Below are 13899 nucleotides of genomic sequence, written 5' to 3'. Positions count from 1 at the left end.
AGTTAATATATTGTCATTTTTCCAAAGGAATATGGGCCATCACAGTAGATTTTTCCTGTACAATGCCAGTTCCTATTGTCAATTTATTTATAGATCTTCATCTATGAAAAAAAATGTTAACTTACCTGCTTCAGAATACCTACGAAGGGGTTCTGGTGAATATAATGGCCTTTCTTGTTCTTTTGGGAGCAAATGAATTTTCTCTTACTGATCAATTCCATCTACTCCTTTTCCTATATTTAGAATTTGCAACTGTACTTGAATTTTGTATCCTTCACCAAGTATTGCAACATGTACACAGCTCTCACCTTTATGTGTTAAAAAAGAGATTTTTGGATTGTGTAAAATCCTATTTGCCAAGTGAACATTTTTTTTCTTAATCTCTGAATTTAAATGATTCTTGAGACTGCTAGTCTTCTAAAGCTAATGAATCCTTTCCCATTTGGCAGCACAAGGCTTACTGCCATCCCCTTACTGTTTGATAAGTGTTTCCCATAGCAACACTAAGGCAATCTGTTTAGTTTCATTAAATACTAAAATTGTAGTCCAAGAAAAAACGTACAGTGAGGTATATCATGTTATAGCATCTAGTGAAATGATTCATGGGTGATTGAATTCAATATGTTGGAGGGAACCTTGTTCAAATAGTCAATGAAAATATTACCTTGTTTTTTTTGTAAGGAAGAAGAAAGAAATCCTTGAGTTCTGAGTTATTATTTTGAACTTCAGCAAAGATTCACATTTTCTGATGATGTTAGCAGATCTAATTTTCCAAGCTTATTTTCTGTTTCTAAAACCTGGCCCTTTATTATTTCTTTGGATACTTTTATTCAAGCACATATTCTAAAGAACATCTTCATTTGTTTGATTTAAAAAATATTCTTAAAGAATAGATACACTCTGGATATTACAAAAAAGTAGAAACAGCTTACTGATTTATAAAACCAAAGTATACCACCATCTTTTTCTGCAGCAGAATAAATGAAAGGTGTTTGCTGCTTCAGTGAGAGATTTGCTTGCTTTAAGTAACTCAAGTGAAAATTTGACTTCACTAAAAGTGAGCGTTGTTAATCGTCTTGCAGAACATGCTTTGCTTCTACAGAATTCACCATAGTTATCCTGTGAGCGAGATCTTTTTGTGCATTTAACATGATTGGATTCCTGCATGTTTTATTTATACATGAATTTCAGGCTGTTGTTTGTGATTGGATTAATGAATATTAAAGTTCAAAGAGACTAAGAAAGTCTTAAATTTCCTTTACATTTACATTCCTTTTTTTCTTTACATTAAAAAAAAATGAGGCAAAATGGATAAGATATTTTTCTAAAGTGTGTCAGACATTGTGGGAAAGGATTAGAATTATTTACCATCAGTGATCTTTGTTGATGGATTTTTCCATGGTGACATAAATTTGGATACTTCAAGATTTTGTTAGCCATTACATCACTGCAATCAATGAAAGTTTGCACTTACCCTCTGTTGAATTATATGGCACATTGCAGTTCAAAGTAGCTTGTGAAATGTAGCAGGCATGCACCAACCATACTTTCTACTTCCTATTTTACATTACATTTTCCTTCCCTACTTTTCCAAGATGGTTGTAATTTTATCCTATCTTGATTCTTATAATGATACACACATTAATATTTTTGCAATTAGGCTGTTTTCAATAAGAATCACACAGGACATCATATAGATATCTCCAATTTTTGTAACTATAAGAATGAGACTGCCCCTAGCAGTGGCCCCATTTCTCTGTACAGATTGTTTTGATGTATATATTTCAGGTATCTGGAGCAAGCAGAAAGAGACAGTCCTGGTTGATACCTATTTTAGAATTAGCCCTACATCCATAAATGTATATTTTTGAAAGATTTCTTTCTGGAATTATCCAGTACTGTCCTAAGACTATATTCTGTGAATTTTTAAAGTAGTGACAATACAGCACATCGTGTAGGAATAATTTTTAAATTAGAGGCAAACCACTTTTACTTAATAAAACTACAGCTGTTCACTCGACCATTATTAGCCGTTACTAAACAAAACTGCAATCCTGTTGACACCAGAAATCCCAGTCTACTTTACCCAATTGAAAAACTTCAGGTAAAAAATTGATCACAATTCTAAACTTGTTTGGTTTGGATGGAAGGATTGGTTTTCTATAAAATCCCACTGTTTTCCTCTGAGATGGTACAAATTCAGATGAAATTGGGCTGGCAAGTGTTCTTATCCTGGAGTGGGAGTGGAAGGGCTGGAGGGGTTTGGTTCAGGATATAAATGGGTGAAGCACAAGGGGGAGGAAACTCCTGAGGACCTTCTTTGATAACTGTGGCTCCTGGAGAAACACTGGCTTCTGAATCGCTGGCTTTTAGCTTCTATCTCTTTAACTTTGACCAGTGTGAGCCCAAGCCACATTGCCAGAGTCCTTTCAATCTTGAGTGAATAAAATGACTTAGTACCTTAACAATTTGGGTCACTTACTTAAAACTGTCTAAGTCTCAGTTTCTTATCTGCAGAAGAGAGACCATAATATTACTTACTTTAGGGAATTATGAGATTTAAATAAGCCAAATCCCAGAGTAAACAGGTCAGCCATTGTTATCATGAGTTTAGTTGCTTAAACATCTTGAGTCTGTTTTTCTCATTCATCACATGGAGTCACGAGTAACATCAAGATTAAATAAAATGATACTGATTAAAAATATTTTGTTACTGAGATAGGAATTGTAAGTGATTAAAATGCTTTAGCTAACTTATATTTAACATTGCTTCTAACATTTAAAGAACAAAGTTTTCCTGTGTTTGGTAAAAAGTGTAATTGAGTCATAGTACGTGTATTTATTGGTATTTGGTTTTGGATATTGCAGTTGTCTGATTCGTACATATATTATTTATTGAGTACCAGCTATAGACTATAACAGTAAAGACCACTGTTGAAAAATGTAAGGCCTAGAAAACTTTGACCTACTATGTGGCACTGAGTTTTAAATACTCACAATGTTTGTCCTCAGACTCTTAAATAAGATATGGTATAGAGGTCCAAAGTCCTACACATTGAAAATGAAGAGAGTCTACTTAACTCATTTAAAGTCCTTCTCTTAAGTGCTGCTTTTTCTTGTCATGCACTGCTTCAGCTTTTCTCTCTTCACCAGGCTCTCATTTGTGACATGTCTGAAAACTATTTATTTCTCTGTTCCCTGCTGATCTTCCCTGGAGTTGCTGTTGCTTTGGTCAGGGTACAGATGGGGTTGGTGAGCCGTCAGGAGCAGGCCAGGGAGGCCAGATAATGACTCTCATCATTGTGAAGAATTCTCTGGTCTTGAAGTCTCAGGTTTCGGTGGGTTATTCCTTTTTCTTTCTCACCTTCATAGTGAATGTCTAGCTTAATTATTTCACAGAACATTTGTCATTTTGAAACTTTTCCTGCAAAACAAAGACCAAAAAATTAACATAGTAAAGTTATTTCACCGGCGGTCTTTCCCTTTCAATTGTGATTTATATCAATAGGACATCCTTATTTAAATGCACCAAAGTTTAAGCACTTGTAGTTCTTAGATCTTAATTAAAAACAGAACTATCTATGAACTGATCATGAAGACTAGAAGGTTTTGTGCCTATTAAAACTGTTCAAGATTTCTAAAACATTTTCTGAAATAATAGGCAGAGCTACAGAGTTTTGGTTTGGAAACCAAGGAATTAGAATGCCCCAAACCTGCAACATTAAAAGAACAGAAGAAAAGAATGTTGAGCAAAATATACATCCTCCTGGATGTTTCAAAGGACCCTTAAATTACCCAAGTCAGTTCTCTCATCCAGACAAGAGATCAGCCTTTAAAGATCTTAATTTATTGCATACAGACAGTAGTCTTTTCATTGTACTGGGTCCCCTCTAGGATTTCTGACTTCTACTCAAAGCATTGGCATGCTCCTTGTGCCCCAGTTTCATTACTTTGGAGACTTTCATGTCTTTTTTTCCCTCATCTCATAACTCTAGTTGCTACTTAGTCTTACCTTGTTTCTGAAGCATTTTTGTATCCATTTTGTCCTTTACTGTTTCTTTTTCCTCCTTCCTGACACTGATACCTGGAATGAGAAAAATAAAAAAAATCCGTTGACATTCCCAGGGGTCTAATGTGTAGAACTTTAACCTTTAAATCACAAAGCTCATTCCTGTCCAGTAACTCACTGTTTACTTGTACACCTCCAGTTGTGGTTTACTTGGGGGCATTTAGCATTAAGAAACATATCTCGTCGCTGAGTATAAGACTTTGGTGTAGGTGGGGAACAACTTCACTGAGAAGCAGAAACATGGTGCTGTCTTGCAGCTTGCTTTCCCAAACCGACCTCCTAACTCTGCCCTAGAAAAATTAGAAATGAGAACGTTTGGAGATCGCCTGGGAGAAGTTGAAATTGTGTATGTTAAATCTGTGATTGCTCAGGGGCTGTGGTATTTCCTGCCTACTTTGCCTTAGTTTGTCTCTTTCTCGTCTAATTGATTTTTTAAAAATCCGCTAGATTACTTTTGCTAAAATGCCATTTTGGCATTCTTTATCCCTTGTTTAAAAATCTGCAGTGACTCACCACTAGTTTTAGAAATCAATCCAAAGGATTTAATGAAGTTCTTTTCAGGTTCCCTCAGTCTGGCCCATACCCACCTATCTCCTGTTCTCCTTCATAAACTTCAGATCTGGCCAAATTTGTTTGTTCTTTGTTCCTGGAGTATACATTTTTCTGTCTCTACGCCTTTCACTGAGTTTTCTTTAAAATAGCTTTCAGATTGGATCATCTTCTGTCTGTATGAGAATCTCTGAGCTCAGCCTGGGGACCTAGGTGGTTATAAAGGGTCCAAGAGTAGAAATGTGGGAGCACTCCATGTAAGTAAAGAGCATTCCAGAGACTTATATAACTGAATGTCATTGTTTCCATTATGAATGTTTATTGACACAGAAAGGTAATTGAATTAGGACTGAGAGGTTGAACACATACTGAAAAGAAAGAACCATTGAGGTCATTCCAAATTGCTTATCTTTGATACCTTATTGGTTTAGCAAAGCAGGTTTCCTATTTTAATATGAAAACCATGGCTGAATCATAGAACAGATGATAGAATCATACTGTCTGACTGTGAAACCTCACTCTCACCTCAGCTAGTAGGGCTAGCTGTTTGACCAGAACAGTTTCCATGTCTGTAAATGAGTTTAATTAATGGGGCCTACCTTCCTACTTGTAAGGTGGTTGTGAGGATAAAAACAGTACTCAGCTCATGGTTAAGAGCTCCATAGTATTATTTTCTACCATTAGTAGTAGTAGTAGTATTGGTATTATCAGATACTTTCTGATGAACTTGATATTTTTCTCTCAGCATTTACTACATTGAATTTTGAGTTAAAAGGTATTTTCTACTTTGAAAGTAAAGTCTATTTCAACTTAGAATAAAAATTTCATCTAATATGTCCTTAAGTAATAATGAGGCATTTAGTGCACTGAGATAGTTGTATGGTTCCCAAAATTGGACCTTACAACAAAGGAATCATTTATGCTTAACAATTCCTTATACTAGTCATGTAATTAGCCCTTCTCTCAGAAGACTGGGGCTGAATGGATCTGTTCCCAGGAGAAAGGAACTATCTCTCCTAACTGCACAAAGATTTGAGTATAAAGGCTAGGCACCCTCTGAGCCATTTGCTACCTCTTCTCTGATCTTGTAATGTCTGCACTGTCTCATGAGAAAGAAGAGAAGATGAAGCAGCAAAGGCAGAAAGGACTTTTTTTCTCATCATGGAAGCCAATTCAAGGTCTAGAATGCAGAAAGAAATGCCTGCTTGAGCTCTTTGAAGCAAGACCACAGGGCCCAAGAAAGCTTCTGCACATATGTGAATCTACTGTTACTCATTCATGTATTCATCCGCTTTTATTCTTTATTCAATTCACCAACCATTTATTGAGTATATATGTGATGACAAGTACCATGCTAGGTATTAGACATATCAAAAGGAAACAATGAGATTTAGTCCTCTACCTTGAGATTAGAGAGGTTTTTGTTTATGTGTTTTAGTATAGCTAGTTAAACTAAGTCTTAAAACATTTCTTCTGGGAATAAATATGTTATGAAACAGATGTGCATTTGTCAAATGGAAGAAATGTAATGCAGTGCATGTTTAAAATTCATAAAATGAAAGCACCTGAGAAGTTGTGGATTTTCTTAGTGAGATGAAGAAACCCAGTTGTGGTTATAGTCTTGGTGATTAGGCAACTCTGGGGTAGATTCTAACCAGCAGTTTCTAAAATCTACTCATCTTATTATCTCTGTGATAGGATCTTGGAATTTATGTTATCATACTAGAAATCCATATGATTTTTAAATGTGTTGTAAGCACTTCTATTGCCCTGAAGCATAGAGTATTTATAAAACCAATTTCACTAGCCTGGGAAAAGAGCCATTTCCAAACTTTTATATAGAATAAACTGTATGTTGCTAGATAATTGGGAGTAATTTACATTTTGATACTGTTTATGTTTGTTAGTCAGAATTACATTACTAGATGGCTACCTGAGTATGAAATATTTATCCCATTTACTCATTGGGATGATGTCTGGACAGAACAGCAAACACTTTCAACATGGTAAACTTTTTCTTATTAACTAACAGATCATACACATTTCTTAAAACATGGTGGCTAAAATGTAATTTATAAAGGAGGAAAGAACAATTTTCTTCGAAATAGGGAGGCAGGCAAGCATTAGTCATGATAGGGAAGACATGCAAATAAATGTATTATGTCATAAAAACCTCTTTGTAGCTTACAATTTTTTTTATCTCAAATGCAGCATGTGGTTTATCTAATAACTTTTATCAAAGAGGAGCATATGAGGCCATGCATATTTTCACATCTGTTCTGGCAACAAGCATGAGGTATGATGGTAATTTGGCGACATTGCAGGAAGTGTGTCTCTGTACACAGTGGTTTCCTTTGGTGTGGTTCTGAGAGTTTCTTTTCATGCTGCTTGTCTTTGTTGACTTAAGCCCACCAGGAAGAGGTCATCTATAACTCCCTTTTGCTAGCTAGATAAGCTGTGGATGCTTCCTGATCAAGGACAATGTCCAGTTGAGTGCTAATAGACTCCTTAGTTTACTTTTCTGATTGGAAGCTCTTTAATTAAACTCTGACAAAATATCTTTCTGTTGGTATTTTAACACCTTCTTCCTTTACCTGACTCTTTTTTTCAAAAGTCTTTTAACAGCTAAACAAACAAATGTGGGATGATGACATTTTTATTTTCCATAGGCCTAATATACTATGCTGTTTTGCCATTAATATATCTCCAGAAATCTTGAGCTGTATGTGTGCTATTGAAATGACTATTATAAAAAAATGAAATAAACATGGTAACTTATTTCTTACCAGTAGTTGAACTTAACAAGGGGTGTTCCATTATTTGGTACAATATCATGCTTTATGTTCTGTGTTGAGTAAAGCCCAAATTCTTTCTTTTGCATAATCCCTGTCTCATCCAGAGCTGTGCACAGAGAGTTTCTGCACATACAAGTTAGGCCACTGCTCCTGCATAAAAACCTCAAATAGCAATCTAAACTCTCAAGGCCCAAGGAGCAGCTTTCTTACAGAGACCTCTGTCTGCCTTTCCCCTTACTCTGCAGACTCTCACCTGTTAGATACCTAACCTTTCAGGGGATTTAAGCTCCTCCTCTTTCACCCTTTGAGTCTCAATTTAAATGTCACTCTTGTGAAGAATCTTTTCTCATCTGCAGAAATATTCAATCTGCTGTCTGCATACTCTTTCTTTTGTTGAAACCAGTGCACTTTAATTCCCTTTTAATCAAGTGTTCCTTGGCCTTTATTATCTGTGTTCCTTTATAGATTGTATGTTTATTTCTTACAAGGGCTGTATCTTTCTCTCTTCCTCTCTCTCCATTGTGTAACACTGTTCCTGCCCTATGGGAGATTATCTTAAATATTTGCCAATTGACTGATTGATTGGTAAAAAGAAAAAGTTGTGCAAGGACTTTATTTCCTGATGGAGAAACTTGCTTCTAGTACAGTTAACTCTTGAGTACATATTGCATTTTATTTTAATTTTTGTTCCATAATCTAGATTAGTAATTGCCTGTTTTCTTTACCATATGAATAGATAGCCTTGTAATATACTGTAATAGTATAGAATGAAATGTCTTCATTTATCTCCTACTACATCACAATGTGATCAGTTGGATAGAGTCTAAACTGGGAGGTTTTAAAGGTAACTCATTAAAAGCCTTTATAAGCATCTAAAACATTATAGATGAAGTATTTTAGTTACAGTTGTTGCCATTATTCTCAACTATTTGTGCTTATTGTCAAGTCCCAGAAATTCTTCCATTTATATATACTTTATTCTAGGTCGAATTACCACGTGTATTTTTCCAAACATTAAAAGTATATTCTTAAATTTATTTAATTAATCTATCCAGTCAGGGCTTTTTTACTGAAAAAAATGAAATAATTAAAAAAATTATTGATTAAGAGAATTTTTAAAGAAATTTAATAGTTGATTAAATTATATTTAGAAAAATTTAATGTACTACCTCTGTTTTCTTGAAAATATTTGAAAAATAATCTTAAATTCTGAATTTTTAGCAATTCAGTATGTATCATTTTTCTAATTATGCTGAATTGGCGGTTTTTATATTTTATTTCCAGAATACTAGAATATTTGAATATATGTAGAAAAATATAAAACTTTGGCATAACTAAAGTTTGAGAATATTCTGTATGTCTTCTTTGGTTGAAAAAAAAAGTAGTATTTCTGGTTGGAAATGTGAATATGTTGAACCTCCTCAAGATAAAATGCAAATAGGTGAATATTTGGTTAGAACATTGGTTATTCAACCATTATACTCAAATCCTGACCCAAATCCATCACTTTCTTTGATCATGGAGTAAAGTACCACTCTGTGAAGACCTGTTAATTATAAAAGTAATGTTAAATGTCTAATTTTAAAAATAAACTCATATCATTCGAAAAGCCTGTTATTAATTAATTTAGAGCTATTATATTTAGTTATAATCATTTTTAAATTTGGTTGTATAGCCTATTTTCTTTGGTACTTATGGTGACTATACAGAATTTATTATATATAGGAGAATAGGCATAAACGATACAAACAAGAAAATGGCAGAGTGACTCTCCCTGTGGACTGGGTTTCTATTATTTGTTTCCTTAAACAGTAAGTTGTATGCCATGGTGAAATCCAAAAGTTGAATGGAAAGCAAAGTATTATGTGAATGTCAGAGAGGAAGCTACTAATATGAATTTGTACACTCAGAGAGTGCCCTAGAGAGTAGTTAGAGCTCATTTTGCTTCTGTACTGTTTTTTTTTATTATTCTATATACTATCTCACACATAATGCTTCATTTAGCAATATTTTAACTTCACCTTAAGAATACTTTGATTCTAGTGAGGCAATGGGAAAATATGATATATCATAACTTGTATGTAACTCTGTATCATTATATTTTAATAGTGATAGCAGTGGTTTATGTTCACAGCAATTGAATGCCTGCTCTCTCCATAACTAAGTGAGGCAAGCAGGACAAGATTTAACTTCATTTAATGGAACGTTTTAAGTATTAGGCTAATAAAGCACAAAACTTGGTTTTGCCCATGTCTCCTGTCTCCATGTGGAGCTGTCTTTATAGTGCACAATCCTTCCTAGTAGTCTAAAAGTTAAAGACACAAAGATAACTCAGTAGCTAGCAGGGAAAAAAGCACAGAATTTGCAATCGTATGTAAGGATTTAAGAACTCTAGAATAATCTCCTAAGTGCAGGCAGCCCTCTGTATCTGCTGTTTCTACACTTGCAGATTCAACCAACTGCAGATCAAACATAGCAAGGGAAAAAAAATGAGTCTATACTAAGTACATAAGGCTTTTATTTTCATCATTATACCCTAACTAATACAGCGTGACAGTGATTTACATCACATTTACATTCTGTTAGGTATTATGTGTAATCTAGAGATGATTTAAAGTATGTCAGAGTATATTCTCTCATATGAAGGAGTTGAGCATCTGTGTACTTTGAAATCTAAAGGAAGTTCTTGAACCATTCACTCCTGGATGCTGACAGATGAATATTTTGGCCTTTGGATTTTTAATAATGATGGATCTATTCTGAGTTTTCTTATTTTAATTAATTTTAATGTCCTTTAAATCTCTGGTTATTTTATTCATTCTGTTCTAGTCTTTGTACAGTGGAGAGATGTGAAAATATGTTCATTGTCACTCTTCCCAGAGTACTGATATGGGTAGTGTAGTCTAGAGAGCAAGAACACAGATTCCAGAACTGGATGGCATGGTTTCAAATCCTGACTTTACCATGAGTAACCAGTCCTGTGACTGTGGGACCATCACACTATCCTAGCCTTAGGTTTCTCATCTTTAGAATGGAATAAGAGTGGTGTGTGGGCATAGAGTGACTGTGAAGTTTAACTGAGGTATTCTAAAGATCTTTCCATCTGGTTTTGCTCCTTGCAATCTCTCAGTAACCTAATAAGATGGTTGAAATCTGGGCAGTACTGCTGATTCCACTGTGGCCTACTGCTGAAGGCCTACATGATTATTTAGCAACCATACCTGATAATCTGTCGGCGATTTCTTTTTTTTCTTCTAAGTTCACATCAGAAGGGTAATGTGCCCACATTGTAACAAGATTTGAGGGCAGCACGCGTCACACAAAGGCACGAACATCCAATCATCTTGCTTATAAACCAAAAAGGATCATCTGTCAGTGTTGATAAATGTTTAATGAATGAAAATATTAAACTTGGGTTGATCTGCTTAGTTTTCAGCTGTTGGTAGGGAAAATCATGTCATTTGAAATATAGAAGAATACATGATTGGATTTTTTAACACTAATACTTAAGCAATGTGAAAAGCACTGTGAATACAAAACTAAGTGACATTGACACTTTTTGTTTCTGATACCGAACTTGCAACCTCTAACAAAAATGTTTTATTTAGGTTAACGTTTGACTTTCTCCTTTTCCTGAGGTTGAATTAATATAGGATCATAAAGGTAATCTTTTATTTATACAAACTAGAGAATGAAACCAATGCTTTTTTGTACCTTCTGATTAACACATTCATTGATTTTTAACATGGGTAATATTTCTAGAGCAGTGCTGTTTTGCATGTGAATTATGTAAGAAAGGCTGTGAGGACAGTCACTGTGTACCCTGTATGCACTGTAGACTTTACTGGTTTACCAGTGCTGCTATAAGGGTTAGCCATTGCCGTGCATGTAATGAAAGATAGTGCCTCACACATCCTAAGTGCTCAATAAATTTTAAGATTAGTCCTAATTCAATTTTGTCTGTTTTTACTTTAAATAACTTTTTTAAAGAATTTGACTATTTTACATGTGTTCCTGGTTTCAAAATAGTACTTTGAATACTATAATGAAAATACTAATGAAAATAGTAGTATTTTCATTAGCAGCATTTTCAAAATTATTTTCGTTTTTAAATTTTATTTACTTTTTGTTTTTGTGCTACTGGGGATTGAACTCATGGCTTTATGTACACTAGGCAAACACTGTACCACTTGAGCTGTGCCCCAGCCCTTGTTTTTATTTTTTATTATTTTTCAAGATAAGATCTCAAACTTGCCATCCTCCTGCTTCTACTTCAAGAGAAAAGTATCACTTATATTTTAAAAATATAATCAGAAACCTCAATGAGACAAATTATTCAAATTTGTCTCCATTAATGTGACATATTCTTAAAGAACATAAGACCTGCTGCTATTTTTTTTAATCTGAATATTTTATGCTTTAAAAACATGTATATTATTCTTGTTTGGAATCAGATGGCAGGATATCCTGAGAAGAGTTGCCAACTTTACCCCGCTCTTAACAAACATACAGGATTTTAAGAATCATGGTGAAAGATTGGAAAGGTACTTCTCCACTCTCCCTTTCTTTACAGCCTTATTCCCAGTCCTTTGTGGTCTGATGGCGCACTTACCAGATGAGACACAAGATAGGTCCAGGCTCCTTGTAGTCAAACAAATAGCTACCCAAATCCAAATGGGTGACCATTCAGCTGCTTCCTCATTACTTTTAACATATATGCACTAATTTGATTGGAAATTCAGTCAACAGAATTAATCATTAATTCTGCCTTCTAAGCAGGACTTAGAGAGATTAATTTGTCTAAGATAACCATTATTTGTAAGTATAAAAAAATAAATCATAATAATGTTTCTTTCCATGGCTTCTGAAATTACTGTATTTAGAAAGACAAATTATCTTTCATGTTCCATCCTTTTAGTGAATTATTAAATAGCCTAGCGGGAACAACTGAACTAAATACTTAGAAATATTTCTACATGAAAAAGTCATCTTGAACAACAACAATAAAATGTCACAAATTTTAGTGGGGTTACTTTGATATAATTATTAAAAACTGTACATGTAATTTAGGGAGTCAGATCATCCACAAATCAGAGCCACTATTCCTAGTCTATTTTTATTTTATATCTAGCACAAATGGAATATTTTTTCCAAGTTAATTTTAAGAATTCTTAAAGAATTGAATTTTTTAATATTTTGACAATATTTTAGCTTCTGTTGTATTTCAGTAATAATTTTACTTTTGGTGTATCCTAGGTAAAAAGGTTATTCTTTTCATTTTGGATGAGAAATTTGAGATAATCATTTTGCTTACAATATGTCCCAAATTAATGAAACTACTTGATTCTATTTATTTTGGGCAGAAACATGGACCTCAGTAGAAGCAGTCAGGTTACTCAGTTGACTGTATCTAAGAAATAATCTAATTGTCCTCATGATGCTTAGAGACTTGTGTTAATTTGGAAAAATAACTCAATTAATTTTAAAATGTATTGCCTATAAAATCATAAGGGTACCTATTTTACAATATAAACTGCTGTTAGCCACAGAGGGAAAGACAGCAAAATAAATTTGTGATTTGTATATGTAAATATGTGTGTCTATGTCTATATAGGGTGAGAATGAAGTAAGGAAGAGTACTAAGGGAGAAAAAGTGACAATTAATTGAGTGATTACACTTTTAAAAAATAAATCCTGGATAGAATCCAAGTTGGTCCTATTTCAAATAGCAAAGATAATAATATCTGTAAATTACCTGTATGCCAACATTCTTGTATTATATTTCAATAGACTCAGCTTTTTCTCTTCACTGTAATAGGAACTCTGGGTCTTTTTTTAGTTAGTGGCCTTTGATATTCTCAGATAAAAGGCATCCTTCTGATTTCTTTGATCATATACTACAAGCTAGCAAACTCTCATTACATGTTGAAAAATAACCTTCATATTTATTTTAAATTATTTAATAATGCAGTGGCTTTTAATACAACTTAAAGGGAATTAAGCCATAATTTAATTGCATGCTCTAATGCAGAGTTGTAAGAAATGGAAAGCAGTTCTTCAGAAAAGAAAGACTATGAACTCTAAATCTATCACCTTAATAGTTTTTGACAATTGAGTATATTACATTTAATTGTGAAAAGTCCAATGGGAAAAGCCTAGACTTTGGGGCAAATCTGGGTTCAAGCCATGGTTCTACTACTTTCTCCTAATGTGAAAAGTCGAAATAAAAATTGCAGTTGTCTCAGAGGGATGTTGTACAAATTAAGTGAGGTACTGCATGGAAAGTTAGTAAACGTGCAGTAACATGTGGCTCTTCTTCTACTTTTGACAGTAGTCCTTACTCCTTCCTAGCTGTGTGTCTTCAGTTGTGTTATTTAGTACATTCGCTGTAAACAGAGGACAGCACCAACCTTTAGGATACTCTGAGAATTGTGAATGGCTTTAGAATTGCCCAGCAGTACTAATGACTAGGTGTTGCCTGACCTG

General features: G+C 34.1%; 1 protein-coding gene and 1 non-coding gene across 4 annotated transcripts in view; one reads left to right on the top strand and one right to left on the bottom strand.

The window, feature by feature from the left end:
* Ppp3ca (protein phosphatase 3 catalytic subunit alpha) overlaps positions 1 to 13899 on the top strand; it is a 314520-nt gene that overhangs the window by 182613 nt on the left and 118008 nt on the right. The gene's annotated exons all lie outside the window — the stretch shown is intronic.
* On the bottom strand, positions 10677 to 10779 carry LOC141411290 (small nucleolar RNA U13). Its single transcript, XR_012436080.1, has one exon. It is a non-coding gene; the product is annotated as a small nucleolar RNA U13 (small nucleolar RNA).

Source organism: Castor canadensis, chromosome 9 (assembly GCF_047511655.1).
Source record: "Castor canadensis chromosome 9, mCasCan1.hap1v2, whole genome shotgun sequence".
NCBI classification, from domain to species: domain Eukaryota; kingdom Metazoa; phylum Chordata; class Mammalia; order Rodentia; family Castoridae; genus Castor; species Castor canadensis.
The sequence above is the reverse complement of the archived record's forward strand: the minus strand, read 5'-3'. Positions and strand labels throughout refer to the sequence as shown.